The sequence below is a fragment of the Crassostrea angulata genome, chromosome 5, assembly GCF_025612915.1.
Source record: "Crassostrea angulata isolate pt1a10 chromosome 5, ASM2561291v2, whole genome shotgun sequence".
In the NCBI taxonomy this organism is placed as follows: domain Eukaryota; kingdom Metazoa; phylum Mollusca; class Bivalvia; order Ostreida; family Ostreidae; genus Magallana; species Magallana angulata.
Window position 1 is genome coordinate 26,208,081 of NC_069115.1, and position 27,661 is coordinate 26,235,741.

Sequence of the window (27,661 nt, forward strand, 5' to 3'; positions counted from 1 at the left end):
TTGAAGATTACCAATTTTTTTTTTTTTTTTTTAATCAAGCTTCCCTAATTAATAATCAAAAAAATTTCCTATAAAAAATCCGGAAATCATCTGGATTTTTTGGATTTTACAATATTGCGCATGCCCATTACATTTACGCTAAATCACGGGAGGCTCTATAGTTTATGTTTCCACAATATCACATTTGCACGGATAAACTCAGTAACGATAATACATATACGTGTAAATTTTCATTGAATTAATAGCATTATTCAGGTCCAGCACAATCTCCAGATTTAGCTATATAGCTTGAATAAGCTAAATAGCTTTATTAAGCTATTCAGAATAGCTTCATTTAGCTATTTTGACATACATTTTTCTTAAATGTGTATTTTTTTCAGTACGTATAAAAAATCGCACTTTAGTGCAATGATAATTTTCAACTTTGAACTGTTCTGTAAACATTGCATGTAAAGATTTCTCATAAGTTTGCGTCTCCTTAAGAGACTTTGCACTAAAAGTTTTGGGGCAACTGATTCATGACAACACAGTTACTTCTTAAATGAAATATAAAGGAGGTCAGTTATGGTAAACAAGATAATTGATTGGTAATAATTTATCACTATGAGAAGAAATCATACTTATCCACGCCTCATTGCACACAAAGTGGTGAACAGTTACCCAAACAATGGAAATATATTTTTTGCTTAAAAGTGTTTAAAAGCTGCAGTGTTAAAACTATCTTACATTTGGGTCAAGTTTATAATGGTCAGTGGCGCAAATATTATTAGCAAGTTAATTGCGATTTTTCGTCCATTTCTTACAATTAATATTTTCTTCAAAAACTGCATATAAATAGCTTTATTAAGCTATTTTGAATAGCTTTATAAAGCTATTTAGCTTATTCAGGCTATATAGCTAAATCTGGAGATTGTGCTGGACCTGTTATTGTAAGCTTGGTTATGTAAATGTCAAAAATACGGTGTGTCGATGTATCTATTTCGTAAATGTCCGATATCATAGTTAATGTCAACCCGTGAACGCATGGGTCAAAGTCTAGTTGTAATAAAAAAGGAGGACTGTTAACATATATATATCAAACTAGATCCAAACCCAGGACCCTTCAGTTTGAAAACCAATGCTGTGAGTTAGAGTTACCCAATTAGCTTAAAAGCTAGTAGGAGTGAGGCAGTAATGAGCCTTTATATACACAATATTACATATTTTCTCCTTATTTTGAGGTTTTATATCTCTAGAAATGTCAAACAAGATTTTTCTATCCACTGCACAAGTTATTTTGTTAGTAGCTAATGTGATATATAGGTTCGAATGGCATCGGCTACCTCACGATACAATACGTATCATGATATGTTAATGCCATAAATCATTTTTCATAAATAGTTGTCAACTACAGCTTACTCCACTTATACTGATATCGCTTATTTTGAAATTCTGCTTTTTTTGAAATAAAGATAAATCCCCAGTTTTAGCCTCTCATTTTCTTTACATCATATTAACGGTTCTAATGAAATTGGCTATTTTGAAATATCGCTTATATTGAAGCCACTGTTCGGTCCCCAGAGGTGATGATGAGTTGTTTTAAAACAATTATATTGAAGTACTGGCCGCTGTCGTCACAGTTGGTGACAGTTATTATGCTGAACTGACCAAACAATTGTGAATTGATAAGTTTTCACCTTATGTGCTATTATACTGATTCGTATGTGCTATTATACTGCTTTTACGAAGTAATATAATTTCTTTTTCGTTGGACCCTGTATGCTTGTATCAAAATACAAGAGGCCCAATGGGCCACATCGCTCACCTGAGAACACTGGCTTTATATAGGCATTCAAAGGATATTGTGCCAAATGGCCCCTCGGTAGATTAACCAAAAATAAATATCCAAATTTTACACTTATTTTTGCATATACAGAGGGTTCCACTTAATCTGATCGCGGTTAAAGTGATTATTCGGTTAATGTGATATAAAATCAAAACACCGATCCATTTGCTATATAAGCCTTTGTAATTTCTACTGATAATCTGATTGGGAAAAAATGTCATTTTCAGTTAATCTGATACGATTTCTGTCGGCCGATCAAAAAATCAAATAACGTTTTCACACCTCTTCCACCATGTCCACACCTCGTATATACCTCTCACTGTGTAAACAGCTTGGCACATGCCTAAAATTTGCAAATAACGGTGCTTCAGGGGATTAGTCACAGCTCAACGCACACAGATGGTCAGCTGGTCGATAGATGAAAGATACCGACATCGATAGTTCAGGACGATCACATTCCAGACGACACTTGCCTGGGGGCAATTTTGATTGAAAGAAATTGAGAGTAAAGAGTGTTGCTTGTTTCTGATTATATACATGTATTCACGCATACAAACCATTTGATGAGCAATTTTGGCAATTAGTTCGTGTGTATGTGTACGCGCACTTATGGAATTCGGCTTTGAAATGATGTCGCTTAAATTGTAACAATTCAAGTTTATAAACTAAGGTACAATGAGCTTTGAACACTAGTTACAACATGTCATATAAACGTTACTTTAGCTTGTGCGTAATTATGCCGTTTCTATAAGTGTGCAAAATTCATGAAAGACGAGTCCAGGGACCAAGAAGAGAGAAGTGAGGACGAGGCAGACGAGACAGAGACTGGGGACATTGACGATGGACTTCCCACAAATGTAAATGGTGTCAACAAGTGCATGGAGTACGTGCGAAGATTCATGGAGGAAAACGGCTGTGACAACTTCAGTGACTACTATGCACTTCTAGAGCAATTTGAAATGATCGCCCTAAAGAAGAAAAGGCAGTCCAGGATCACAGAGTTCATCGAGACTATATTCCGTAAAAATCGCTCGTGTACTGATATGTGACTGACAATCATGTAATGATTTTATTTTGTAGTGCCCATAGAAAATGATTTTATTTTGTAGTGCCCATAGAAAATGTTTGTAGTTTTAGTGCTGAATAATAAATTCATAAAAAATAAAGTTGTTTTTCTTTCCGGAAAGATTTAGATTATACAGGATCATTCTATCTTTAAATGCACTTCCGGTTTAAGATGGCGTCCAATACATCGTATGATTATGTATAAGAGCAATCACATGCAAGTAAATAATGATTTAATCTGTAAAACCAGTAAATAGCGATTGAAAATCCAATAAAAATACTTTGTAATTATTTTATTATGATATTTATTACATTAAATCGTTAAGGTTCCTCGACACACCAAAATTTTATTTTATGGATCGATAGAGAATCTTTTTTGAAACATGATTCCACAAAACAGAGATCAATATCGGCTTTCAGTTATTTTATACAAATTTTTTTGTATTTTTTCAGTGAAATAGGAAAAACTGTTTTGCAGACAAACAGAATATATTAGAGCTTAAAACTTGTTGTCAATTAATGTGTAATATAATTATAAATAAATTCATGCCAAAGATCGTTTGGTCAAGTGTTTATATTTTTAATTAAAAAATTATTTCTGAAAATCAAAATTGTAATTTTTTAATATCTTTTTAATCTATGGATAAAATTTTAAAAATAACATATAGTCACATAAACTATTTACTAAACAATGATATTTAACAAAGAAATTGAAATGAAAATGCGAAATTTTGGAAAAATTGCTATTTATCAAATTTGAACGGATCCCGATTGAAAAAAACTGATCCCGATCAGAATTATTTTAAAATTGAAATTTTACAAATAAACTGCAGTTTTTTTTCTAAGTAATTGATATAAATTATAAAGTTAGTAAATGACGAAACCATTTTACAGCTAAACAACCCGAAATTTTTGCAAAATTCTGATTCATTCTAACTTTATGTGATTTCGTTCGGGATCAGTTTAATTACAATCGGGATCGGTTCGATTTTAAAATTTTCCATTTATACTTTAATTTCACTATTTGGTTTCAATTTCTTGTTGAAATATGATTGTACAGCAATTGTTAAATGCGAGTAACAGTTTATCTGCAGTTTTTATCCATAGATTTAAAAAATATCTACAATCCTTTTTTTTCATTTTCATTAATATTTTTTTTACAAAAATATTTCAAAGTTTATCTGGCCGTTTTTGATATGTATTTATAGATAATTGTATTGTGCATTAATTGATAACAAATTTTTAGCTCTAATATATCTTGTTCGCAGCTAAAACGATGTTTCCGGTTTCTATAAAAAAATACAAAAAAATTCATATAAAATAATCAGAGGCCGATATAGGTGTCATTTTTGAATAATCATTTCTCAAAGAGAATTCTTCATCGATCCATCAAATAATGCATTGGTGTGTCGAGCCACCTTAAAATAGAAGTGTGGTTGAAAATAATGCATATACATATATGTATAGGTTGTTTATATTTCATGATTTCCTTTATGAAATGCTAAAACTGGTTTTATTATGTGATATTCGGTTAATATGATAATTTTTGCCTGACAAACGGACAATCAGATTAAGCGGAACCCTCTGTACTTAATCTTTGACATATTTACCTTTACGGAATACCAAAAATAAGATCATATCCAATATAAATAACTAAAGAAGATGGGGGAATAAAATGGCGCAACTGCCCATTTGGTTTTGTTGTAAAATACAATTTCAAATTGAACATTTTTTTTTCAATTTAATATATTTGATATGTTATAATACAGGTTTACAAAAGGGTTATTTCTAATTATATTCTTTGAAATATTTCAAAAAACGATAAGAAAAAAATAATAAATCCTAAAGATTTGGTGGTATCGAACCCACAACCTATAAACCTATGTTCTATAGAGTTACCTAATGTCTGGTGCTCTAACCACTGAGCCATATTTACGGACTTGTATTATTTTTCTAAAACATTCAATTGTTGGGCAATAAAATGACATTATTAAACTATAGTGGGTCATCTCTCCACATTTTTGTTGATTAAAATCTGTTTAAATTCCATTAAACTGCATTTGGACTATACCAAAATATGGAGCTCAGACCCTCTCTATAAAAGAAAAGGCATTGAAGTTATAAAATTGACATTATTTGGAGGCTTTGAGAACCTATTACAAGTATTTAAAATACTTAAGGGTTACAAACCAATGTTACGCTAAATATACATTGTTTTTTATTATTTTTAAAACAATTATTAGATTTAATGATATTTTAATTCTGCAGTATCTAATCATTTCTCATATGGGCATTTTGCATGCCTTATTCACCCATCTTCTTTGTGTAGATTTTATGCAATTCATCGTTAAAGATGGTGCACCAGAAAGAAGTTACAGCATATCAATTTTTTGGCAAGACATTTCTATCGATCAATCAAAATTTCAGTGTTAATCGTACAATTATAAGCAAAATACATAACTTGGCAGGGTTGTCTCTAAGACCCGAAAGGCGAGAAATTCCCCAGCCTAAAGCGACGTACTTACCTGGCTATTTTTTCATTTTAAACACAATCTAGCTATAAGCTAGACCTCCAGACCCCCTTCTACTTTTTAATTACCGTAAGGTCTTCCGTTTCCAACAGAAGACCTTGAACTGATTCTGTAGGAAATTATTTTTAAGGTCTTCCGTTTACAATGGAAGACCTTATTGTTTTCGAACGATTTCTTTTTCCCTATTATTATTTTTCTTTTTTTCTTACAATTTTTTTGCATGCGATTTCTCAAAAACGGCCTAACCGATTTTCATACAACTTACAGATCTGTTAGATAGTGATCTAAACCTTATAGGTTTTTGATTATATTGATGACGTCACTTAAGTTTTTGAAAAATTGACGTTTTAGCGATTTTTAGAGGGGTTGCTTGTCCGTGGAACTTCTCCTAAACGATAAAAGATATAGAGTTCAAACTTTCAGGGAGGGTAGATTTGTAATTTTATTTTCATTTTGATCAGTCTTGAAAGGCGGCGAAGCTCGCCTGGACCCGAAATCTAAGATGGAAAAAAAGTCATTATTTTTTCTAGTTTTCTTTGATTATCTCTTTTCTGAAAAATATTTTGTTAATACATGTAATGTAAAAAAAGTTTTTATTTACAAGACCTTTTCTTTGAAATCAAGAAAAAGGGGCTGGCTCCTCAAATTAGGGGATCAAAGGGCTCTAAAGTCTTTAATCTGTAGCCCTTTGCTGAGAGATATTTTGTGGAATGTTATAGAAGCAAATATGTTTATCTCAATTATGTATCCAAGCAATGAAATGATTTGTTCATGTGTTACGTAATTAAGGGTTTTTAGGGGCCAAAATTTTAATCATCCATATCTCAAAAAGGAAAGTTATTTTGTAATGCAGTGCAGAAAAAAAGTTGTTCAAAATGATGTTCTCAACAATATGCAACCTTCACAATTTCATCAAACGGCCCCTATAGGGAGATAAGGGATCGGCCCCTAAAACCTTCTTTCTCATATATCTCCAGAACGGTGACAAATTTTTAAACACTTGTTGACAAAATTAAATGACCTTTCATTTGGTATCAAGAAAAACGGGCTGGCCCCTTAAATTAGGGTATCAAAGGACTCTAAAACATTTTATCTATAGCCCTTTAATGAGAGCCATTTTGTGAAAGGTTATCCCTATAAAAGCTAGATTAGATATAATACGTTTATATATCCTAACAATATAATGATTTTATCTTGCGTTACCCAATTAGAATTTTTAAGGACCAGAGGTAAACAAGTTTAATCTTTTTTATCTTAATTGAAAGAAATGCAAGTATTTAAAAAAGCAATGTAACAATAAAGCATTAGTACTTCATTTCTTTTTCCATATCAGGTTTTGTTGTCAAAAATCAAAGTCAATGATGTCATATTTCCTTCTAAAAATTGGACATTAGACCTCCTCATTGCTCGCAACGAGATCGTGTCTAGTTATTTTTATTTTTTTTCCAACCAATTTAGTGTACACGATTTCTCTAAAACTTCTCGATCGCTTTACATGAAACTTACAGTTCTGATAGATAATGATCTGAACCTTATTGGAAATTTTTTTTAATGATAATAAGTCACTTCCGGTTTTGAGATAATTACAATTTAGCGATTTTCAGAGGGTCGGCTTGTCCAGGGGTAAACGATTTAAGATATTGAGTTCACAATTTCAGGGATTGTAGACAAAAGGTTTTAGATCTGACATGTGGTATATATATTGTCCTGTGACCAAAAGCGCCGAAGCTTGCCTGAGCTAAAAAGCAACGGAATTCATATGAATCACTTTATAATCGTAACTTTAAATAAGACGGTAAGTTGTATAATGCCCATTATGGCCATTATTGTATATATACAATTATTCACTTATATCTATTCACAGTAAATCAAGTCCAATATCTCGTGTGTTTCTGGAAAGCTCAAATTATAGTGCTCCATATATAAATCAATGTTAACACATCTGCTTTAACAATTGACAACCTCCGCTTTGCGTTGACAATGGTTTTCTCGGGTGTCAATTTCAACTGTTACCCTCCAAAACAGGCACTTTTTATATAATGTTCCAAGTAAATGAAACTCGAGGAACTAATTTCCGCATAAAATCACAAGAAGCACATATCCCGGGTCTGAACCCTCTATTCTGCTATGTGCCAAATGGTTAGGTCTAACTTTGCAAAAAAAGTGGGGGGGGGGGGGGGGGGGGGGGGGGGAGAGCTATTTCGGGTATCATTTGTTCCAAGAAACAAACAAACTATTGCATTAATTTTTGATAAATGATAATCATTTTACTTTCAAATGTGCAATACATTGATATGGAATTTTTTTAAATCTTTACAATTAACCATAAATAATGCACACTGTGGTTTAATGATCCATCCAACTAAACAGTTTCGATCCACGTGTTTCACCTGCAGTAATAAAAAATTCTATAGGGGGGACAAAGTTGATCTACAGACAGACGGACAGACGGACAGACAGACAGACGGACGGACGGACAGACAGACGGACAAGGTGAAACCAATATACCCCCTTAAACTTCGTTTGCTGGGGTAAAATTAATATGAAAACGAACGAAAATCAAAACAAGCCAACATAACACCACCATCAAATGTGAAAACTGTCAACGCATTGAAAATGATCGACCCATTTATCATACTTCCAACCTGGCTGCTTTAAACAAAGAACCTACATTTAAACCGTCCCCTTTTAGAAGTATGGAATACCAAACCCCAAGATATAATCTGATTGAAACACGCATTTCCTTTATCATTATTTTCATAATAACTCAGATTTGAAACCAAATTAGCCCATAATTTTTGCAATTTATATTTTTCTTTCTATAAGGATTTTTTATGCTAAACTACATTAAATTTGACTTAAAATTGATCTTACATTTCTGCACTTTATATTTGCCTTCCCATAAGAATGCTTTGTGCCAAATTTGGTTTAAATTGGCTAAGCGGTTTTAGAGATAAAATTCAAAATGTTAAAAGTTTACAGACCACAGACAAAATGTGATCAGAATAGCTTACTTGAGCTTTCAGCTCAGGTGAGCTCAAAAGACTAGCTGCAGGAAAAGGCATGCCTTAATCACTGAAATTGGATGGAATGGAAAAAAAATATTAGGCATCATCATATTTTCTCTTGATAACAGCATTTATTTGAAAGAATGATTTTTCAGAAAAATAAATGATGAGCTTCAAAGAATGGTTCCTCATTACTTAAATCAATACAATTTGCTATATGTGGTCATATTGGCCCAAGCCCACCCTAGGGCTGGAACCCCTGCCCCAGGGACCATGAAGTTCACAACTTAGGTAGAGGGCTTCATGGACATGATGTCATGAATCTCACAATTTGAGTAGAGTATTTCATGGACATCATAACCATGCACTTAGATTTCCCCCCACGTGTGGGAGTAGAGAAAAAGATTTTTTTAAATTTGGCATTTTTGCATATTTGGCCCTGCCCAGTTTTGGTTTCTGAGAAGTCACTGACTTCCTGTAAAAACTGGCAGATAGATAGACATTCCTCTAAATGAAAGATGCTGCACATTATGTAATAATAATAATTAAATAGCCAATCAATTTATTAAAATGTAATGCATACATGTCAACTTTTGAAAATCTCCATGGGGGATTTTATGCGCGACAACATTTTCCTAGAAGGAAATTTTGCGGCGTTTTGTCGTGTAATTGCTTTTCATAAACAATTGAACTCTTGGAAATTTATCTGTTTCTTTATCTATTTATCATTTATCCTCATGTGTTTATCAATCAATCCCCTCTTTCAAATGAAATCAAGAATAAAGTACATAACTTTATTTTCATATATTAAATCAATCTTTAAAATCTCAACAAACAATAAATATTATGGTATAGCAGCACAAAAAGCACTAAGTTCTGCAACGCAGTTGGAAAACAGGACCTCTGCTCTCTTGACATCTACAAAATAAAATAATTAAATTAAATGTGAAAAAATATTTATGGGTCAAGTTGCTATATAAAGTGAAAGAAAGTATTTATAATTGTTTCCCGACATAATTTTTTTAATAGATATTTCATATATCATTAACTTCAAAAATTTAATTAAAGGAAATTAAATTACCTTCATCTTGCTCCAATTTTTATTTCACAAAGAAGTAGCAGGTATTGATTTCTGGGATTTGATGCTGTGATGGATGGCTGTTTTCATGTGCTTTGTAACATCATTCATTACACCACGGTCTACCCTAAAATCCCTCCAAAAAAAAAATGTTACTCATAAAATTGAACATATCTATCCTTTTTGTAGATTATAAATGTATTGGCTGTCAATCTGTCCTATTTATAGTGTCATGTGTATACAATAGAATGTACCATGTCAATTTTACGACCTCCTACCATATAGTCAATTAATATATATTCAATTGTACTATATATAAGTTAAACATACCTATTGCACGGCAATACACATGGTTGTCATCCAATTACGATCCCGATAGCTATCCCAAAAATCGGGAATCTGCCTCCCACTTGCTGAGATATCGCATTATCTGGATAAAAGTTTCATTTCCTTTGGTGGTGTAACCCCCATACTTGTCGAAGTATGTGTAAAAACTGTGCCATTTTGCTATCCATCCCGATACTTCCCGATCAATTACTATCAAAACATGCTCCTCATAACGTTTGCAAAGGTAGCGTACAGGTAATTACATCAATTCACACATCCCGATATACACACACACGATACAGGTAAACAGCAATGGCAGTCATAATCCCGTTTTTTAATTGGTTAGCGTAGACAAGCAGCGCGGGATTTAAAATTTTAGATGGACATTGTCGTAAAACGGGTTGGATTTTTAGAGAATCAGGATTTTGGGGTAATTTGGCAATCCCGATTGGGATATCTGGATTTGTATTTTTGACGACTTGAAATCGGGAGAATCCCGCAAAAATCGGGATAGTTGGCATGTATATGGTAATGCTCTTTCATGTATTAGACAAAAATACCTGGAACCTAGATTTTTTGAAAGGCCAAACACTTTTAAATTTTGTGAACTATTGTCTACTTTAAAAATTTAAAAACTCTGTTCATTTATACATGAAATTTTTTAATGTCAGTCCTCCTTGAGCATTTGTACTTTTTTCTCATATTTTTTCTCTAATTTAATGTAATGTACCGGTACATGTACCGCTGACTCTATACCTACATTTGTAAATATTTATATATATATATATATAAATGTGTGTGTGTGTGTGCGTACCTCATGTACTGTCACGTTGATGGTTTGAGTGAAATAGCTCAAGTACGCTAAAAATTATCAGAAAAGTGCAATTGAGCTTTCAGCTCTGGTGAGCTAAAAAATGATAAGAAAAGCACACTTGAGCTTTCAGCTCTGTTGAGCTAAAACGGGGATCATGGCTTTAACAGACTTGAATCTCCCTTAACCCCAGGATGCTTCCACATAAGATTCAGCTTTCCTGCCCGATTGGTTACTGAGAAGATTTTCTCTATATATATTGCTGTGTAAACAAATGGGCAGTTAGGAAGAAATTCGACACTACCGACAGGCTGCTAAATTAAATTGCAGTCTTTTCAGAATGCATCATCAAGGAGAGGCAGGGAAAATCAATATCTTGCTTTATATGAGAAAAAAATATCGATCAAATTCAATTTATTTTTCTAGTTTCCTCAATTACCACAAAATGTGAAATATGACATTTCAAATGTTTTAATATGTTGTGTTATTTGTACATTATGTGATGTGAAATTGTTGAACACTGAAGAAACATAAACCCTTTATTCAGTGAATATGTAAACTACTCTAATGTCTAGCAATCAAACAAAAGCCCAATTCATCAAATCCAAACAGGTGCTTTAAATCAGTAAGAATTAAATGCCTCTGCCTGTAATGTAAGTCAAAGGAACCAGCTGAGCAGCTGTAGTGCAGAAATATTTAGAATGAAAATCACAGCAATAAAAAATCAACAAATAATCTAATAGCAATTTTTTTTCCTTACAAAACCAGTTCAAACACAATTACACACACACACACTGTTAAAAAGTTGAAATGACACTGTTGATGAAATAAGGTACAAGTTTAATACTATAAAATATTGATTTTAATATCACATATGACTTAGTACAGCAAGTCAAGTGAGAAAAATCAATGAGTAAATATTGCATTACATTGCATTTATTGTGATTTAGTTGGCATTATCGTTTGCCTCCTTTAGTCAGTTGTAGGCTGTAGTCTGCTTTAAAATGAAATCAGTGTATTTAGGAATCAAAATCTTAAACTGAAGCAGTCAATTTAATTCTGTATATAATTATACTTACTAAGGTTTATGTATATCCTAAGCCAAATCACAACACATTTAAGCTAAATAATCCATGTTAATTCAGACTTCCTTCTTTGTTAAAGAGTTCTCTTTAACAACTGGTGCAGTCAAGCCTTTAGTACTGACTGATTGATTGCAAAACTTGGTCACATATCTTTCTGGCCTCTCTGTCAGCCATTGTCAATAATCTTTCAAGTGATCGGGTCCTTAGCAACCAGATGTAAACACTGTTTATGCACTGTGCTGTTTCTCCCTCACCTGAGAAATTTAAAGCCCACTCTCTCCAGGTTGTAACTATCTGGTGACTGGAAGTAAGTTGTCTAAACAAAATTCACTTACTGTAACTGAACAAAGTACATGTATGTCTACTCATCAATTTAGTCACTTATTAATGATTATTAACAACCTCACACAGGTGCTTGAGGACAGGTTCGACCCCCCCCCCCCCCAATCCACCCCACCCCCAAGTTTATAGACCCCCAGGACTTTATTTTTTTTAATAAATTATCCTTTTATGACATATTTCTAATCTTATTTATACATTCATTGCCCAAAATTACCTAAAACAAATATTTTATAAATCAGACCCTCTACACATATAATAGAAGAAGGTTGCTAACTTCGTCTGCCAGCCGAGAGGCACTGCCGATGAATATTTGTTGAAATGTACTATCAAACTACATCTATCAGTAAAAACGGTGACCTCATGTCGTAGCCCAATAATTCCCTTCACTGAATATCTGCATGCCATGCCCGTGTAAATACATTTATTAGGTAAATAGGACAATTTTCACCGACAAGAACGGAAGTGAGGGTTTATCACAAGAAAGATAACCCCGAGAGATTTACGAAATTGCATGGCAAACTCAAACAAGTGAAAAGCTGTCAATGTGACAGCAAACCGGGTTTTCTTTTATGTAAACTGTATCCATAATCCATGTCAACCCTTATCCAGTGAAATGGAGTACCCTACATGTATATGCAACATTTTGCCAAAAAATGACTAAGTTCAAAAGCTAGTATTTTTTTCATAAATTATCGGAAATCAAAATCCTAGCAATATGCACACCTCTGATATATGTACAATTGATCTGCAAAAGAACAACTTCCTATCTTGAGAACTGTAGGAGTAGTTATCCGTACAATGAGGGTACCCTATATGCAATATTTTGCCAAAAAATGACTAAGTTCAAAAGCTGGTATTTTTTCGATAAATTATCGGAAATCAAAATCCTAGCAATATGCACACCTCTGATATATGTACAATTGATCTGCAAAAGAACAACTTCCTATCTTGAAAACTGTAGGAGGAGTTATCCGTACAATGAGGGTACCCTTTTGGCAGCCGCCCGCCCACCCGCCCGCCCGCCGCCCGCCATTTTCACCATTTTAATAACCGGATTTTTCCGTTGGAAAACCCGGTTAAAAAGTACAATTCATAAGAAGTATGAATTTTTATAAAGCCCTGAAGAACTGAAAACTTTTTTATTCCCTTGGGTACTGGAAAATCTAAAAACAAGAGGCCCATGGGGCCACATCGCTCACCTGAGCAACAATGGGCGTTCAAAAGATATTGTGCCACATGGCCCTCGGTAGAATAACAAAAAAATAAATATTGTAAAGTATTCGAATTTTACACTTATTTTTGCATACACGTAATCTTTGACATTGTACCTTCATGAAATACTGTTTTTACACAGAATAAGAAAATCCTACGCAAGATATAGAACTAAATATTTGGTAGGGGTACACTGTTATATAACTTCTAATTCCCTGTATTATCGTTCTGCCCCCTCCTCCACTTAATAAAGCGATCAAAATATATGAGAGCATATAGGTACATTTTTTTCCTCAACTACTTACTAGTTATTGTATTTTTTTTAAAAATATAATAGTTATTGTATTTTATCAAAAAAATCCTACTTGTATATATGTGAAGAAGAAAATTGCACCTCAATGCGCTCAATTTCTCAAATTAAAAATATTCAACAATTTTATTTGTCTTCTCCATTATAATTAAATGACTGTTGTTTACCTCGCGTAAACTCGTGACTTTTATAACTTTACTCACACTTAATTGATGAATACACTGGAATGAAAAATGTTGTCACGTGACATGTTAAAGAGCTATAAAAATCAATGTTACCATATTGACAGGCCCATCACTCTAATTTACTATGGCCCACCCATTATTTTCATTTTTATTCAAAAATAACAAATGGCTACAAACCAGGATAATTTTCCGCTGTAATATTTTCTTACGAATAGCGATAATTCTTTTATCCCCGCAACAGAAATGTGTCAGAACTATGGAAACTGTTTTAACGATGTCGTTTTTATTTACTCACATTTCACATTATTCATTGTATAAAGAGGGGGCCCCAGAGAGTAGTTATATACAGCATATCATTCTTTAATTTTTTGTGTACAAGTATTTAACATACCCTATTTTCCCGACGACTCGTCGATGTCGACGACTCGTCGAATTGCTCATTTTTAGCCAAAATTTTAACAAAATCCTACGATACGTCGATTCAGACCATACGTCGATCTTATCACTTCAAAATGGCGTATAAAACTGCAGTAACATTATCAGTGTATGATGCCACGATGTCCCCGATATTGCTACCAATTATTATCAATGATTAACGTTTAAACAATTACGCTTTATACTTATGCGTCATATTCTCAAATACCGGCAACATCTACAAAGTCGCTTGCATTTTAAACAATTCCCGATATCGCGTGTTATACAAAACTAAACTTACTTTGTCAGAAATATTTTATTCCAAAGCATTAAAATAATTATCCACTCTGACTATCGCCAGTATATTCGCCATTACGTAACCAGCCACCTGTTGACTCGGCGCGTGGTCAATGTTTGTTTAACAATTTCCGGTGTCAGAGGCATGCACCTGTCTCGTGTCGGACTTCAATGGGGGATCTCAAGTGCAGAAAGCTTAGCAATTACTATGATTTGATGAAACTTGTTTACTTTGTATCCAGTAATGCAGTTACACGCTATTGTTTTACATAGACACTGTTAGAAATAGATCGATCATTTGTACGACTTGATAATGACGATATACGACATACATACGTTTCCTTAAAAAATTAATCGAACAATAATCAAAGAATTGGACAATAATTAATCAATGAACTATAATCACTCTTATAACGGTACTCTTTATATACACAGGGAGTGAAATTGCCGTAAAGATTTCAGCCTTAGGGCAAGATTATTAACACAACCGATGTCAGCCTATTGTATAAACAATAGTATTGATAATTGCCGATTACGTATTTTAAGATTGAATTTGACCATAAAATATTTCTGATTTATACTTTCCACTAACAACTCTTTGCTAATAAAATAATTAAATTTAAAAAACATCCCCGGACCTACTGCAATATTTTCTTCCATTAAAATTTGGTTTCAATTTTACTGCGCAATGTTATCTTCCTACTAGTGATACATAGAACCATGTGACGATGTGTTTATAAAAACGGAACGGTAAAACTTTTAATTGATTAAAGACAATGTAACATTTTTTAATAACTGTTGTTATTATTATGTATTTAAGTGTTAACAGATGTGTGAAAATGATAATTATTAAAGATGAACAGTGAATTTAACAAGGTAATTTTCAATCACATAGCCAACTCAAGATAATTAAAACCAAGATTTTTAATGCTATTTTTAACAATTTTCTGACCTCGAGCCTACGACAAGTCGAACAAGACGATAAGTTGGGTGCTCTGCTTCAGAGAAAAAATACCGACTAATCGTCGGAAAAATACGGTACTGTAATTCATAAAGAATTTCTAATGATCAACCAAAATTTCAGCGTCAATCGTAGAATTATAAGTAAGATGAGCTCAAAATTTTGCTAGGTTTGAGTCATATTTTGTTCACATGAGTTTATTACATTCAGCTTAAGATTTTTAACTTGGTATTTCCTATTCGGCATTTAAGGTAGTCCATCCATAACTATCATATTTCATATCTAATAAATTGCAAGTTTGATCACTAAATTCTTAGTGTGATTTTATGGAGTTTAATAAATAACAAAGATTCACCTTTAAAGTCTTTAAAAAAAATCAATATTAACTAGATGCTGTCATTAGACAGTAATACCTGCACCAAGTGTTTGCCCCTAAATAACACTGTTTTGTACCAGTTTAAAAGGCCACATGCAAACTCCGGTAATACATTTAAAAATTATAATTTTCATAACTGAAGGATGAGATCCCTTCCCATATGATAATACACATGAGCAGCACTTTATGTGCAATTTGGGGTTGAACTGTTTGCAGTGAATTTTCAGTTAATCAATAATCTTAACATTTCATGTCATAGAAAGTATAACAGTCTATATAATTATTACAAACAAAATTAAAAATTAAATAATGCCCCCTCCCCGTGGCGGTTGCCGGTTTTAGATTTGCTTCTGTGTGCATACATATGTACATCATCGTTACGTGTGCACAGATTTAGAGAAGGGGTGGGAGTGAGGGGTCCAGACCCCCCCCCCCCCCCCATGAAAATTCATTTATATCAATTGTAAAATTACCAAAAATACACCTTGGACCCCAATTCTCTTACAGACATGTAAACACTCTAACCCACTGCGCTTCAATGTTAGGTAACATTATTTGGGGGGTAAATATTAAATTAATATTTAATATACTTTATTGTTTATCTCAATAGGAAGTATACATCACAATATGCAGGTGTTCCTGCACCACCTTAAAGCTGTTATTTACCTTATAAAATGGTGCAAGTGGATTTGAAGAATAATAAAATACAAATAACTGATCTTTGTCTGAAGTTAGGTACACAACACAGGTCTGCAGGTATCATTAGCGGGTACTAGTTTTACCCAGCTCTTAGATTAGATGGGATCGCGTGTACACATACATGTCTGTGTTTTCCATATGCAGAAAAGGATTAGTTAAGATCAGCTAAAGGAATTCATTATTGTGTTTTAATTGGATTATCATTATGATGCTGACCAATATAGGTAAGCATAATACATGTAGTAGCAGTAGCACTATATAATGAGATGCCAGCATACATAAGTTCTACTTTCACTTTCTAAATGTGATCTCCCTTTGACAGCATACTGTATCATCATCTTTTAATATTTAAATAAGCTTATTACCGTTACCTATCCTATCGCATTTGTAAAGTTTCTGTCATTTTAGTTGCAAAAGTTATTTTTTTCATTTGTCAGACTTGCACTATTGAGTTGACCCCATCTTGACCCTGTATAAACAATTTCTTATTAAATTTGTGTATTACATGTAAGTGTACTAGACACTTAATTATCATTTTTATATGAGTTATAATAGGAAGGAAGGAGTATTTCTTTCTTAATGTATTATAATGCATCAAATACAATGTAGGTCATGACCTTATGGGACTATAGCTGTTCTGATCCAACGAAACAGAAAAATACAAAATATCTTCTAATGTCATTATGATGCATTAAATGGTGTAAAGTACATTAATGACCCCCATGTGTTGTCTTTAACCCGCTTTGCCCGAGTAAGTGCATAGGAGAGTTGATTAAAATCAACTCCCAATAAAGTATTTTATCTTATTCATATGTTACAATAGTGTTTGATCCATGTGGGTAATTCCTAGTCTAATGATGTCACGTACTGCTTTGTTAAGGAGACTTTAAAATTGCCCCAAATAGGCGAATACACATGCATATAACATTTTGTTTATAAATCTTAAAAATTGAATTAAGCAATTTCAAAATGTTAATGTGCATCAGAAGAGAAAAAGCAATCAAGAAATGATTTAAAATTTGCTACTGCACACATGTAAGAATGTATTAAAGCTATCCACGCTATAATTTACGTCAATTTTGAATGACAGTGAAAACGCATGTGTTTGTCTACTTATAAAAGTTATCCTTAATCTGTAAATTACAATGGTGAATTCCATCTCGTTACAAAGATATAGATTTTTAATTGTTTATTTTCCTGCCAGGAAAATATACCTTTTCATGAATATTGATGAAGGAAGAGCGAAACCGACCTCATTGCGCATGTCCGCGGAGAACTAGGTGGTCGTTATTGTTTGCCTAATTAAATATCCAACTTGATTTTTAATATGCTTAACAGTAGTTAATTTGAAATACATACATGTATAATGAGTAAAATACGTTTTGTCATTCACGATACCCTTACTTCTGCATTAACACTTATAGGATCTATAAATAGCACATAGGGGAAAAACACAAGTCTACGTCATTTTTTTAAAGGAAGTATTCATATCTACTCACAGGCTTGTATTTTTTTCTTTTGCTTGTACTCGTATATCGGACAAATTTATGCTTTACTGAAAATATCCTTTCCTTTGTGATACTATCACAATTATGAAGATGTTGACCCTTCACCAGTTGTGGTATGATAGACTAAATTTAGCTGTCGATATCACGTGATAGATTGATATTCACAAGGAGGCATTACTTTCCTGACAGGAAAATAAATATTTTTTATTGTTTAATATTTGATATATTTGTTACGTGATCGAATTGAGCATTATAATTAACAGCATAAAGGTAACTTTTATTAGTAATCAAACACATACATTTTCCCCTTTATTCAAAATTGACGCAAATTATAGCATGTATAGCTTTAAGAAGAATGAATCTTAAGAACCAGGTTAGATGGGGGGGAGGGGGGGCGAATGTGGAGTATAAACATTTATAATTTGAATCATTTATTGTTATTAATTTTAACTTGTCAATGAATACTAGTTATTGATCCCAAGGTAGAAATATGACCTCTGATCATATCTCAATAGATCATTTGTCAATTATGCAAGGTGTAATGTAATTTTTTATAAGAATAACATCTTTTACCAGTTTATAAAAGTTTTTAGACACCCAAATTATATTTTGATTTAATAGATCATTCGACAATATTAAGGGGGGGGGGGGGGGGGGGGCTGGTTTATATTTGAGTTTGTTTGGGGGTGGGGGTTCCAAGTCATATATTTGACAATTTTTTAATGCAATTTAAAAGAAGACTAAGCCATACTACAGTCATGAACATGAATAGTATAGAACAAAACACAAACTAATACATGTATATATACATAGGAAGTATTGCAAAACATAGATGATTGATCTATATCTGGGTTCTTAAATTGAATCATATATCATGTACATATTATATAATTGTTTCTTTGTTCAAGGCTGCCTGGCATTTCAGATGGTATGTAGGTCATGATCCCAAGTGCTCTTCCTGAAATTATCAAATATCATAAAAACCATTGAGATCCCCACCTTAATCCAAAGATATTATTCCTCCTTAAGGTCATGGCGCATCAGATCATTATGGCATGTAAGTCATGACCCTATGTCAAAAGGGTGTGGGGTCTAACATTGAACCTTGTAGGAAGAATCGTAGACTCTATTTTAAATGGTAACTTGAAAACGGACAAAGATAATAATATAGGGTTTTCATAATCATATATTGACTGTTACTGGCAATATATAGGGTTTATTAGATCTTACCCCTGGGGTCATCCCCATCCCCCAGGAATTTGAAATTACCATATATCTCAGAAACTGTTATAATCATGACCCCTAAACCATATATATTCATGTTTCTGATGTCAAGGGGCATCAAATGTTATGTAGGTCATGGGCCCTGTGGGTGGTCCTGACCCCCTCAAACAGCAAGTCCCTTAATATCTTCAAAACAGTTGAGATCCCCACCCTTAAACCATATATATTCTTGTTCCTTGTGTCAAGGGGCATCAAACGGTATGTAGGTCATGGGCCCCGGGGGTGGTCATGACCCCCCTCGAACAGGAAGTACACGAATATCTCGAAAACGGTTGAGATCCCTACCCCTTAACCATATATATCCCCACCCCTTAACCATATATATTCTTGATCCTTAAAGGGCATCAAAAGATATGTAGGTAATGGGCCTCAGGGTTAAATTTAATTTTTCAAAACCGTAATGCACATCTACATTGATCTATGGAGCAGTTCCTATCATATCCCAAGATATGATGTGTCTATCCATTAAATCATAAAAGGAGTTCTAGCTAGCTAGGATCTATGTTTTTTTTAAGTGATAAATGTCAATTTTCTGCTACTTTTTGACTCCCTGGATGAAATTTAAATTTTTAAAACCTTACTGCACATCTATAGAACAGTCCCTATCATATCCCAAGATATGATGTGTCTATCCATTAAATCATAAGAGGAGTTCTGGGATCTATGGGGTTTTTTTGAGTGATAAACGTCAATTTTCTGCTACTATTTGACTCCCTGGATGAAATTTAAATTTTTAAAATCTTATTGCACATCTATAGGACAGCCCCAATTATATCCCAAGAGATGACGTAGCTACCCCAAAAGTTGTAAGAGGAGTTCTGAGAACCATACTTTTTTTGCAAAAAAACGTCATTTTTTGTTGCCCACTGATCCCCTTACTAAAAAAAAAAATTATGGAACCTGATCACACTTCAATATGACACCCTTAATCATATTTTAGAAGATCATTTGGCTACTGCAAAAAGAAAATGACGTTTTTGAAACCAGTTTTAAAAAAACATCATTTTTTAGCAATTAATTGACCCCCAGGACAAAATTGAAAATTCCGAAACTTTATTGCGCATCTATAGGATACCCTAAAACATATTCCAAGAGATGATTTGTCTACTGTTGAAAATGTAGGAGGATTTCGAGGAAGAAGGTTTTTTGTGAAAAAACGTCATTTTTTACCAATTATTTGACCACTAGGACTACCAGAGAATTTTTGAAACCTTTTTACAAAACAACATGACACTCCAAATCAAACTCTAAGAGTTCAGATTGCTGGTTTATAAGATGTAGGAGCAGTTTGAGAAAGTAAAACGTGACAGACGGAAGGACGGACAGACGGAACAGAGTAACAACAATATACCCGAAATTTCTTTAGAAAGTGCGGGTATAATAACTTATTATATGTTGAAGTTAACATTGAAGTCTATGGGAAAAATGCATTTTTAAATATATTTCTTATGTACAAGTAATTTTCTCACATTTCTCTTGGTAAAAAGTTGCAAAAGCGTTCCCTCTCTTCGAATATGCTAAAAACTTTCATAGTTTACCATAAATATTTTTAGAAAATGATTTTTTTAAATTTTCCCAAAGGGCAGATAACTCTTTTAAAAAGTTTTAAGTGCAAAAAGTTCATTTAATTGACTACATACATACACACAAGTTTGGTGTATGTCAGCCTCATAATAGCTTTAAAATACGTATTTGATGTAGTATAGATCAATCAAAAGCGTTAAATTTGCCTTAGTTATGGATGGACTACCTTAAAATGGAAAAAAATTAATGGCCTCAGATCTGTGTACAAACATAGAATTGTGAGCAAATCTCTGCATCTTATAATTCGAAGATTAACACTCAAATATGGTAAGTAAATAGAAATTGTAAACAATTAAACACAAGAAACATGCACTGTAATAAAGAACACAATTTATTTTTCAAAATGAATCATATACATGTATATACCTACATATTTCCGTTAGCGATATTAAACTCTATTTAAACTGAATAAACTCGAGAAAATGCCGAGCATCTCAACAAGAGGCCCATGGGCCACATCGCTCACCTGAGGAACAATAGGTATGGTAAAATCAGCTTAATGGAGTCATAATACAAACTATCTGGACAATGTACAATAATACATGTAGATCCTGTATAAATAAAATCCATTTTCCCCTGGATATTCTTATGTTTATAATCATTGGTCCCTTTTCTAACAGGATGATTTTATAGTCATATCATATGTTGAGTATTGCAGTTCTCAAAAAGATCCTTAACAATAGTTTATATATGGGATATAAACGTACATCAACCTCTGAACCTTCTCGTGAGGCCAAAGAATTGTCCTGGGGCCAAAGTCTTAACAATTATAAAGAATCATCTGGCTGATTAGTTTCTGAGAAGATTTTTAAAGATTTACCCTATATATTCCTTTGTTAAACTTTGACCCCCATTGTGGCCCCACCCTACCCCTGGGGATCATGATTTTCACAACTTTGAATCTACACTACCTGAGGATGCTTTCACACAAGTTTCAGCTTTCCTGACTGATTAGTTTCTGAGAGGAAGATTTTTAAAGATTAACTCTGTTTATTCCTATGTAAAACATCGACCTCCCATTGTGGCCCAAACCTACCCCCAGGGTTATGATTTTCACAAATTTGAATTTACACTACCTGAGGATGCTTCTACACAAGTTTCAGCTTTCCTGGCTAATTAGTTTCTGAGAAGAAGATTTTTAAAGATTTACTCTATATAATCATATGTTAAAATTCGACCCCCATTAATTGTGACCCCACCCTACCCCCAGGGGTTATTATTTTCACAACTTTGAATCTACACTACCTGAGGATGCTTCCACACAAGTTTCAGCTTTCATGGCCAATTAGTTTCTGAGAAGAAGATTTTTAAAGATTTACTCTATATATTCCTATGTTAAACTTCAATCTCCCATTGTGGCCCCACCCTACCCCCGGGGGTCATGATTTTTTACAAATTTGAATCTACATTACCTGATGATGCTTTCACACAAGTTTTAGCTTTCCTGGCTGATTAGTTTCTGAGAAGAAGATTTTTAAAGATTTACTCTATATATTCATTTGTTAAACTTCGACCCCCCATTGTGGCCCCACCCTCAGGTGAGCTAAAAAGGTTAAGTTTACAATACGTTGGTTTCTGGAAGAACAGACTTTGAAAATTTTCTTAATAAATATTGACAAATTTTTTACTTTTTTAATCTTTAGTTTTTAAGATATGTGTACAAACATAGAATTGTGAGCAAATCTTTGTATCTTGCTTATAATTCGAAGCTTAACACTCAAATATGGTTAGTAAATAGAAACTGTAAACAATTAAACACAAGAAACATGCACTACATGTATAACAAAGAACACAATTTATTTTTTCGAAATTATTCATATATATATTACATGTATATACCTACATATTTCCGTCAGCGATATCAAACTCTATTTAAACTGAATAAACTCGAGAAAATGCCGAGCATCTCAACAAAACCTATTGCATTAATCTGCCATTACGCAAAAGATAATGCCGAATTACCGATAGAATAAATTGTATTTCAGTAGGCACCTACCCCTACATCAGATTTTGCTTAATTTGCGCAGGTAAACAGTTAATTAACTGTTTGATTTAACGAATTCTCTGTTTGATTTAATACGTAAAAATCACGAAATACAGACGATAGTTTCCAGGTAACAAAGCATAAATAATGAAAACGAAACGAAAATTAGAACAAGCTAGCACCAACGTCATGTGTGAAAACTGTCAACGCATTGAAATATCTAGCCTCAATTTATTTCACAAAATCGGCACCAATATATTTTGCATGTTTCAAAATTTCCCTTCATACGCGAACTGTTGCACAACAAGCAAATTCATCATAGTCAGATCGAACCTTTTTCATATAATGTCATGGCTGCTTTAAACAAAGAACCTCGTTTTAGAAGTATGGAATACGAGTCTTGGTAAAATGGGTATGCAAACCCGGGCCGTGGCAAAATAAAAGCCGGGGCAGATCGGCAATCGTCAATTCCAAATACGCATTATTTTGCAGCAATATTTACAGCGAATACAAATATACTAGTCCATCAAATATCCTGAAATTTTAATGAGATTGGCAGATTAATAACTGCTAATATTTTGTTTTACCCAGGCCAAGTCTTGTCTACCCATTTTATTGTATGCCGAACCCGAACCTATTAAACTGATTGAAACACGCCTTTCCTTTATTATTATTTTCGTAATAACTCAGATTTGAAACAGAATTACCACTTAATTTTTGCAATTTATATTTTCCTTCCCATAAGGATAATTTATGCTGAACTACGTTGAATTTGCCTCGGTAGTTCTTGAGAAGAAGATTTTTAAAAATGCACCCCCCTTTTTCTACAATTTCAAGGTTTTCTCCGCTTTGAATACAGATCGGACTTTTATTTCTGCAATTTATATTCGCCCTCCCATAAGGATGCTTTGTGCCAAATTTGGTTGAAATTGGATAAGTGGTTTTAGAGAAGAAGTTTAAAATGTAAAAAGTTTACAGACGGACAGACGGACAGACGGACAGACGGACGGACGGACAGACGGACAGACGGACAGACGGACGACGGACAAAAGGTGATCAGAAAAGCTCACTTGAGCTTTTAGCTCAGGTGAGCTAACAAAACCTATTGCCTTATTCTACCATTACGCAAAAGATGATACCGAATTACCGATGTACCTTACAAACGACCGGAAATAAGAATTATTTTTTATTTCTCATCTTTTGTTTTGATTTCAAGATGTCATTATTTACATTTTCTCTCATTCTTGATTTTTATTTTGAGTTCTGTTTACCCTAAAATCAAATTACTGTGAATGTCTCCTACAGTCATTTTGTTTTTATTTTAGAACTGTTGACAACAGTTAGTGTGTGAACAATACTTGATATTTAGTCTATTTGTCTTAATTCTAGTTAAACAATCAGTAAAAAAAATATGATGAACTGAAGCTCTGTTTCCCTGGTTATTGTATAATTTTGGCTTAAGGAATTGCATGGCCTTAAAGGTCTTCTTCTGAGATTTCAATGTAATGTCAATATTCAATGTAATGTCGTCATATTTCTATTGCTTGGTAAATATGTTTGTACCATATCCGTATTTCACCTCGAAAATTAGTGAAACGTAATCTAAAGTTAGTCGCAAAATATAGCAAAACATATTTAACATGAACATATTTAATTTGATTTCTTTTATCATCAACTGTAATTCTACGGACACTTTGAAATGGGATGTTCAAGTTTTTTAATCTCCGAGAATATGCCTGCGCCAGGTACCCCGTTTTTCTACCGTCGTAAACAAAATATTTAATTAACTTTCAATATTACTTTGTTTAATTATTTGTTTGGGATTCTTAAATGTTTATGCCAATTTTCGTAAAAATTTGTCACTTAGAAAGGGATATATTTGAGTTGTCTCAATAATTCCAAGTATGTGCCGTTTCTGAAGTTGTGTAAAAAAAATTTTTAAAAAATTTTAAAATTCTACCTACCGACCCTATTTTTTTCAGCATATAACAGTAAACAAACATTTTTTTTTGGTTTGGCCTAACACGTTTTTGCAGCAAAATAAAATTCTAAAAAATACAGCTCATTTTGCTTTAAGTGTCTATGTAGAGAGTCAATGTCATAGCATACAGCTGTATATATACACTGTAGTCTGGACCATGTGTTCTCTCTCATGGCAAAAATATAGATTAGATCATTGCAAACAGTACTTGTGGTTTATGAGTGTGCAGTGATCATAAACTTAAGTTTATAATTCAAAGGTCAAGATTATAATAGACATCAGTGAAAAGCTAGGGTAGTATATGACTTCAATTTCATTCCTAATTTCCTTATTTTCATATCAATTTTTTACATCCTCCAAAAAAAGTGGGGGGCCAACTCCATGATAATTCAATTTTTTATATGTAAATTTTAAATTGCTGCGAGGAAAAAGTGATGCTTCGTGCCTGTGAAGCTATTTGAGAAGTTCAAATTCTTAATGATGCATAGTTGTGAAATACAAAGAATGGAAAATGAATCAATAATAGAATTTGAAATCTTTTGATCAGTCAATCTCTTTGCAATGAAAAATTTGTTAATGGCATGATTAGCTGCTAAGCAGTTACTGATAAATTCTTCATGCATGTATTTTGCACACATTTCCAAACATTAATACACTTTAAATTATTAAAAACGAGAAACCACATGTTTTTCCGTGAAAAAATTATTGCTCGATTGGAATTGCTATCCTTTTAAATATGGGGCTGATACATGCCATCCATTTACTCATTTATACATTGTAAGCAATAGTCCATAACATCATGACTATATTCATATTGAAAATCCTTTTTCAACCTGAAGCTGCAACGGAAGACCTTCTCTTTGCTTTGCAATGAGCTCAGGTCTAGATAATTAAATGATTTATAGATGCAGGCGGTAAATGTAGTAAAAATTTTCGGTAGCATTGCAGAAAAAAATACATACTAAAGATATTTTTGCCGCATTTTTCCTTAAATTATTCGATATTTATAAATACCTCTTGGTTCAGACAATGTTCATTCAATAGTATGAAAAATCCCAAGATTTCCTCTTTGAAACGCCCCCTCTAGGTTGTCAGGTATCAATACACAGCTAAAAAGAAAAAGTCTATCGGGGTTTTCCATTGCCAAGGAGATGAAGACGCCCGTATGATAACGTTGAAAAATTGCAAATGAAGAAAAGATGTCAACATTCCCCATTATAAATCTCCATAGGAAATCTGTTTTCATTCCTGTGAATTTTTACGAGGGAAAAATGATAATATGTAAATGCCAAGTTATTTTAGGAATTTTCCCTTTCATCGATTTTAATTGCACTTCTGTCACAGGTATGTGTATTTTTACTAAAAATTGTTCAAATATGCAGCATAAATATCTTTGGACAGACTATACATCCTTCTTACAACTTAATCTAATTTTCTGCAATGCTAGCTACCTGCATACTCGCATGAAACACAAAAAAAAAATTCAAGTCCAATCCACACTTTGCAAAAGTTGTTTCCCTTTGTTGACCCAACCCAAAGGTCAAAAGGGAAATACCAAACTTTTTCCTTCTTTATGCTACCAAATATTTTGGCGTCCTGTGATAAAACCTCTTTGAATTTAATTTATTTCTTTGATGTGTGGGTAGAAAGAATAATCTTACTGTGACCAGGCTACGCTCAGGTCACAGTAAGAATTTGTCCCATATACTTGCAATGTAGCAGCCGCGAAGCGGATCAACTTCGCGTCGATTTTAAGTCTGTTAAAAATATTCTGCACGGGAAAAACACATTTTTATACATTAAAAACCTTTATGAACATGCATATGTAGTTTAATCCACAAAATATCCATTTATTGAGTCGTACCAAGGCATTTTGTTAATATACATGTTTGAATTTGCCTGCCAATTTGTCGAAATCGCACTCGGAAAATCTCGGATTTTATCTTTAACATGGCGACCATAAACAGCAAATTTTCAAACGTGATGTTAAAAGTGGCAGTGATTTCGTTGCAAAAACAGTTAATCTGATATAATATGGGATTATAAGAAAGCAACAATGTAGGTATTTGAAACCAATCATATGAAAATTTAGGCCAGATAAAGTGCAATATAATTTTTTTATTTGCTACGAAGGGAGTATATGGGCGAATTCTATCGTTAAACCGGGTCCGTAAGACATCTGCCATTTTAACGATAGAACATTCTATCTAATGTGTGGGTTGCCCCATCCTGGGGCAATCAAAATTCACTACGGAAACCGAATTTTATTGCCAAATGACAAAGTTATAAAACTCTAAACTACAAAGGCTACAGTGAAAAAAGATTGCGGCCTAGGGACATAACTTTTGTAAAATGTGGATTGGTCTATTATCTGATTTTGTTACAAGAATACCGTTTAGCACGATACATCAGGGACGTATACACGTCCCTTGTGGCCTCAGCTCATAACTGATAACGAGAAGGTTGTTTACACGGTATCAGGAGAAAACGTACCCAGGAGAAAACGTACGCAGGAGAAAACGTACCCAATCTCTAGGGTACGTTTTCTCCTGGAGAAAACGTACCCTATGAAAATCATAATTATACTACTTAATAGTTTTTAATACTTTTAAATACTATTTTGATAATAAATATACAGAAATGTAAGAATTTCATAGATAAATGAATTTAATACTTTATAACTTGGACATTTTAAATAATTTTCAAATGCTACTTTAATGCATAGATGTATAGAAATATATTCATTTTATGAATGATATCTTTATAATAATTGTAGCAACTTTTATTTATGTAC

At 33.2% G+C, this 27,661-nt stretch overlaps 1 protein-coding gene and 1 long non-coding RNA gene across 8 annotated transcripts in view; one reads left to right on the forward strand and one right to left on the reverse strand.

Annotated features, from left to right (window-relative positions):
• LOC128183593 (dentin sialophosphoprotein-like) overlaps nucleotides 1-27,661 on the reverse strand; it is a 193,202-nt gene that overhangs the window by 164,579 nt on the left and 962 nt on the right. Inside the window, exon 1 of one of the 7 annotated variants that reach the window (XM_052852691.1) lies at nucleotides 11,725-12,051. The exons of 5 other annotated variants lie outside the window; for them this stretch is intronic. The gene's annotated coding sequence lies outside the window, so the exon portion shown is untranslated. Of the gene's footprint in view, nucleotides 1-11,724; nucleotides 12,052-27,661 lie in introns of those variants that run through there. One more of the 7 variants, XM_052852690.1, reaches the window with a different exon arrangement.
• LOC128183595 (uncharacterized) overlaps nucleotides 1-27,661 on the forward strand; it is a 49,008-nt gene that overhangs the window by 453 nt on the left and 20,894 nt on the right. The gene's annotated exons all lie outside the window — the stretch shown is intronic.